Genomic DNA, 6,842 nt, shown 5'->3' on the forward strand with positions numbered 1-6,842 from the left:
TCTTCCCCGATGACTGTACGGACGTGGCTGGTGCCGTTGTTTCTCATTTCAAAGCATAGAAAACTCTAAAAGTGCACATTGAGAATGGATAGCTGCTCCCAGGTCCCATTCGTTGATTCTTTGAGCAATTTCGCTTGTTCTGGCCAATCACGGAGTAGCAACTACGAATTGTACGGTCATCATACTCATGCCCATGCTCACCAGTGTATCTCAAAATTACAAACTATGATCATAAATATTGAACATATTCGAAAACAGACACAGTAACCTCACAAAACATTCTAGTGTAACGCTCTGTATTTTGCGATGCAAACTTGTTTTGTGGGGACACAAATAGTTTCTGTACGAAGTTTATTATTCATAAGTTCAAGAGCTTCACAATTTTCGTAAAGGATTTTCTTCACGAAATCGTGATTATATTTTTATGAATTGATGAGCACACTTTTTCTTGTATGACAGCAATATGAAGGCAGCATGATTGAAGACGACACCTTTATAACAAGTCAATAGGAAAATCTCCACCGGTTATTGCTAGCACTGGCTCTTTTTCTATGAAAATGATCAGACCCTGATAAACTACATCGAAAAAACCAACAGTTCCACGATAGTACTTCGTCGCAAATAATTGCAAAAAACAATTCATCTAACGATTATCTTTAAATTGTCATCTTAGATTGCATTCAAACTGACGATCGACGAATGGTTAAAACTTTGTCAGATCCTTGAAAGCTCACAAACAATATAAATTTTCTGTCAGCTTTCCTACTAAAACCATATCGCAATTTCGGCAACCCTTGTTCGACACGTTCACTCATCACCAAAGCTCAACACTCACCCAAACCCAGAAACCGACTCAACTGTTGTTTGCTACTTACGATAATACTCTCAAAACGGCGTTCCAACAGCAACCCGGTTTCAATCAGTAGAATCAGCCAAGTGTAGCAGCAGATGTAGGAAACTACTTCTCTTGAGCGTACTGTTTCAAACTTTCACACTTAAAACTCCTTCATCCAAATAAAAGCTTCGAGACTTTCAGCGACCAGATTTTTTCTCCAACTTTTTTTTATATCCCGAATTTTGCGTTGACGCGTGGTTTGAACTATGAAACTTTTTCGCTCTCAGCTACCACTCCACTACACTTCCATCGTCTCACTTCGTTTAGTATGTACATATGAGCAATTTTCTTTCTAAACTTCGCACTACATATTTGAGTGAATTCTTTATGAATATCATTACATATTCTAGCTGGCACCCACCATAAGATTGTTTTTCCCCCAGAAACTCAGCTTTAGTTCTTCATCACTACAAGAAGATAACAGGAGCAAAAATGCGCTGGAAACACAATCCTTGTGCTATACCCCGTAATCGTTTTTTTTAATCAGAAAAGGTTTCTCTCGCTCTTGTCGAAAATCTCCATCATAACCGGAAAGAGCATGTATTGTGTCTTGAATCTACGAGAGGATAGGATACGGATTCCCATATTTTCGGTACTGGTGCGGTTATCATTTCTTTTTCTCCTAACTCGTATGTCGCTTTTTATTGCACAGCACCAGGGAATTTTCACTGCTGAAACCCATGTTGACTTAACCCATCTCAGAACTTGTTTCGAGCCAACCACGAGCAGACGCTAGCATTTTTCATTTTTCGCCACAAGTACAAAAACTTACACATTTTTTTTTCAAGTTATTAACACAATTATTTCTTTTAACTTTTCCTGAATCCTCTCACTGCTGTTCTTGGGAATGAATCTATAAGGATGGTAACATTTCTTTTTACTTGAGCTTCTATGGCAGCCTAAACCTCTTCCAGAAATAGTTCCTCGGGGCAATGGTTTTGTATACAAAATTTAATCCTTCATAGCATTCCCCGACACAGAAAAAACCTGAATAATCTTATCCAAAGAAAATTTTAAGCTTCAACGGGCTGCTCCAGATATTAATATGTGCCCTTTCAAGTTAACCCCTCGCGCGCATACACACACAAACACATCTGCTTTGTCCAGTTTTTCCGCATTTTTCCGTACGGAATTTCCAGCCAGACCAACAAACCTAATTAAAAACGACCGCAGGGTGATATCTGCACCATTCCACACACTGGAGCACAGACACAGAAGACACGCACCATTTGGAAGGACACTCTGCCGCTTTGTTCGCTGTTCGGACTGTCAGATGAAACTGAGACCGATGGCCGGAGCGCACTGCATGCTTTGCTACCCCCTTGGGCACCAGTTGGCGGGTGAGATATGACTCGACTCTGCATCTCTAGCTCGGCTAGGTAATGTTCATCCTCTCAGCCGCTACAGGATATTCGTTTTCATCTCACTTGGTCGTCAATGGAGCTATGCTCGTGGTGGAGGGGAACATTTTCTTTTGAGATGATACCGTGCGGAGGAGAGCGGGTTTTTGGGAACACCCTGTGCGAAAAGCGATGTTTTCATAGGGTTTTGTGAGGGATTTTCTCTCGAATATCCGGAAAACCGGTTTCTCTCATTACTGAGGACTGAATCCTATTTTCAGTTTCGTTTAGTTTAGTTTAGTTTAGTTTCCACGGTGTCTTGTATTAACTCTACACGAAATCGGCTGCCATAAATAACGTCGTAATATTAGGCATATACTTTCTTCAGCAAAAATGGTCTAAAACAGGGTTGTTGGCCTGTTTTAGACCATTTTTGGCCAGAGGGCCGAGTCTTATATACCGTTCGACTCAGATCGATGAGATCGGAAAATTTCAATATGTGTGTACAAATATATTTATTAGGGTGGGGCAAAATGATCGTTTTTTCAGCACAGCACTTTTTTGGTTCCTTTTGGGGTCCCAAACAACTGTGCAAAATTTGGGGTCGATTGGTGTTGACCCGGCGTAGCGCATTACGTTTGAAATTTGTATGGAGATTAGTATGGGAAAAGCTACATTTTTGCATTTTTAATTCTACAAACTACAATTCTTACTTTAGTATGCAAACAAATAGATAGAAGTGTAGTCCAGGATATGCTGAACAACTTTGCCGAAGGATGTATAGTGTTAGAATGTCTCTAAGCCAAGTTATAGCTGGTCAAAGTTCGATACATCGAATTAAATGCCAAAAATCATTTTTATTGCCAACACTGCCGGTGTACCAATAGTATTTCATATAGCATTCCAAAATAATACTATATACTTTAGTTTTACCACATTGGTATGTTTAGATGAATTATTCAAAAGCCTTAGCTCAATTTCATGAGCATAGGTTGTTGAGCAATAGGGTGTAGTGAGGGGGGATGGGGGGGACTTTAATATGTAGAAATTCGAACTGAAATGTTGTCGAGTTGGAATGTTCAGATGAATTATTTCAAAACAATTACACAATGTCCTACGCATAATAGTAACGATGAAATAAAACATACTGTATCCCTTTGCCTTGACTTTTATCAATAGAAGTTACGTTACAGACTGAATCAACTGATGTCGAGTTGATATGTCAGAGGATTATATTTCGGTTTAATACGCATTATGATTTGATAGCATGCTCATTTCTATGCTGTTCGATCACGAAGCGTGAATGTAATTTCTGGATTTCAACATGAAATCCACCAGATCCCTACAACAATTTTTGCTTCAGGTGATCGAACAGCATCGAAATGCGCATTCCATCAAATCATAGTGCCTATTAAACTGAAATATAATCAATGCAATTCTCTGACATATCAACTCGACATCAGTTGATTCAGTCTGTAACGTAAATGCTATTAATAAAAATCAAGGCAAAGGGATACAGTATGTTTTATTTCATCGTTACTATTATGCGTAGGACATTGTGTAATTGTTTTGAAATAATTCATCTGAACATTCCAACTCGACAACATTTCAGTTTGAATTTCTATATATTAAAGTCCCCCCCCATCCCCCCTCACTACACCCTATTGCTCAACTACCTACGCACATGAAATTGAGCTAAGGCTTTTGAATAATTCATCCAAACATACCAATGTGGTAAAACTAAAATATATAATGTTATTTTGGAATGCTATATGAAATACCATTGGTACACCGGCAGTGCTGGCAATAAAAATGATTTTTGGCATTTAATTCGATGTATCGAACTTTGACCAGCTATAACTTGGCTTAGGAACATTCTAACACTATACATCCTTCGGCAAAGTTGTTCAGCATATCCTGGACTACACTTCTATCTATTTGTTTGCATACTAAAGTAAGAATTGTAGTTTGTAGAATTAAAAATGCAAAAATGTAGCTTTTCCCATACTAATCTCCATACAAATTTCAAACGCAATGCGCTACGCCGGGTCAACACCAATCGACCCCAAATTTTGCACAGTTGTTTGGGACCCTAAAACGAACCAAAAAAGTGCTGTGCTCGGTTGATGTGGCTATGATTACGTTTTTCCATATAACAATGCCCCACCCTAATATTTATATATGTATGTGTACATGTAGCAAAAATGTCACCTCTGTTTCTCAGAGTAGCTTAACCGATTTGCACAAACTCAAATGTCTCGAATGAAAAGTTCAACCAGTAGCGTAACCAGAAATTCGGTTTGGTGGGGCGGTGTATGGCTTGATAAAAATCGTTAGTTTTTTGAAAATAATAAAATTGAAAGTTAGTTTGACTAATTATTCAAAGTTCATAATCATAAGTCATTCCAGTCTACAAATAAGAAAAATTAAAATTAATGGATTTTTATTCAATTCGTTTATTTGATCTTACGTTTACGTTAGCTTAAAGGTGCAATTTTTTATTATACATTTTTATTTTTTTAAAACTAGAGGATTACACATTTAAGTATTATTTTTTTTAGAATGAAACTAAAGAAATTTTACAGCTAATTCATACATATAAGGAATTCTACGAAGATCCGTCCGAAAACTTTGAAAATCGTGATCATCTTAAATTACGATGAAACTTTACACGCTTCACCGGCATGGAAGAATAAACATTTTCCACGGTCAATAAGATTATTTTGACTCAAGATTATTTTTTCAAAAGGGCGTAGACGTTTCTGCGCGCATTACTTTCAAAAAAAATGTTCGGCTACTGTATTTTAAACAGCAAAACTATCTGAGAACGAGTTACACGGAATGAATACTTCTGTAGGAAAACAATATGCGCTGAAAAAAATGTCAGTTTTCACAAAAACAAAAAAATATGTTGAAAAATTAAATTTCAAAAAACCCAGTTTAAATTTTTTATATATTTTTTCAATTAGAACGTATCGGTAAAAAAGTTTTTCTAACGACAACTTTATACATATTTTTACATTTCATACTTATTGACATACAAAACTGTAATTTTATTACAGAATATGATTCTTAAAATTATTTCAAATCAATCTTCCAAAATTCGATAGTTGACGAGATGTTTGGAATTTTGTTCCAAGAAAATCAATAAGTTCGTGTAATTACGTAATTCGCATTTCCCTATAAAAAAAATGTCAACAATCTATATCGTTTTAAAGGCGTTGTTTAATAAGAAGGAAGAAGAATTGATAATTTTTGCCATGCATTCTAGGTAAAAGGAAATAAATCGGATTTGAGAAATGAGCTCGACAAGCCTTTCGAAATTTGCAATTATTAACGGGCTCAAAATATCGCATCAGATGAGCGATCGATATGAGAGATCCCAAAATCGATATTTCAGCAGACGGACGCACGCCAACACTTCTAGACCCATCGTATGAGTCGAGTGCATGCAACCCAAAGTAATACACAAACAACAATATTTGATTCGCTCTAGTTTGATGAAAAGTAAGTTTGCAGCTGAGCAGAACAAGAAACTTTCGTACTCCATCACCGACAATATCAAAAATGTTCCGGTTATTGTCCGGAGAAAGTTGATCTTTTGTTAGCACTTCTCTTTCAGATACCTAATGTGGCATCCCCAGATACCTCAAGAGTCGAATATCTCGGGATTTGGGTATTTGAAAGTTTAAACCTGAGCAATAGTTTGACCTATTAGTGCTAGCGGTAGTTTCGTTGATTCACGCTTCCTTCAAAATACGACTACCTCAGTTTTCTCCGTGGAGACTCGATACCTAGCTGGAGAGCCCAAGCAGACAAATTGTACGAGGTATCTTGCAATGGTCCCTGTAAATCGACTGCTTTAGGACTTGTAATAGAGACCACATCGTCATCTGCAAGCTCCCTTAACGTGCAGGAATTGCCAAGACATTCGCCAATATCATTCGCGTAAATGTTGTAGAGAAGGGGGCTAAGACATGAGCCCTGGGGAAGACTCATGTAGCTAATTCGTGATGTCAATAGATAACCATGCGAAAAATGCATGTGTTTTTCAGACAAGTTTAGCAAAAAGTTGTTTAGAGTCGATGAAAGACCACGCTGGTGCAGCTTCTCAGAAAGAGTTTGGATAGAAACTGAATCAAAGGCCCCCTAATATCCAAGAAAACGGATGACATCTGTTCTTTGCTAGCGTAGGCCATTTGAATTTCTGTTGATAGCAACGCAACACAATCGTTCTTCTGTTTGCGTTTATGGAAACCAAATTGTGTATCTGACAATAAGTCGAAGCAAATCTTTGATCAAAATTTCGAGGCCAAACAATAACATTTGGATAAAAGACAGCATTGCAATCGGTCGATACGAGTTGTGGTCAAAGGCTGGTTTTCCTGGTTTTTGGATGGTGATGCCCTTCACTCGCAATAGCCCACGTCTGCTACGCGTTTAGTCCGAGCTTGAATCGCGGTATAGAGAATCAAGCCAGCCAGTACTCTTTCTTCAGAGGAAACTCTTGTGTGGACTCGATTTTGCCGGATATCGCGTAGTTTTTCCGATCAATATTTTGTGTGAGGTGAATCAGAAACATTGATTGTATTCGGTGATCCTGAACA

At 37.7% G+C, this 6,842-nt stretch overlaps 1 protein-coding gene across 1 annotated transcript in view; it reads right to left on the minus strand.

The window, feature by feature from the left end:
* LOC131689698 (cyclic nucleotide-gated cation channel alpha-3) overlaps positions 1-2,148 on the minus strand; it is a 520,080-nt gene extending 517,932 nt beyond the window's left edge. The window contains exon 1 of the mRNA XM_058974953.1: positions 876-2,148. The gene's annotated coding sequence lies outside the window, so the exon portion shown is untranslated. The remainder of the gene's footprint in view (positions 1-875) is intronic.
* Between the last annotated feature and the right edge of the window lie 4,694 nt (positions 2,149-6,842).

Source organism: Topomyia yanbarensis, chromosome 3 (assembly GCF_030247195.1).
Source record: "Topomyia yanbarensis strain Yona2022 chromosome 3, ASM3024719v1, whole genome shotgun sequence".
NCBI classification, from domain to species: domain Eukaryota; kingdom Metazoa; phylum Arthropoda; class Insecta; order Diptera; family Culicidae; genus Topomyia; species Topomyia yanbarensis.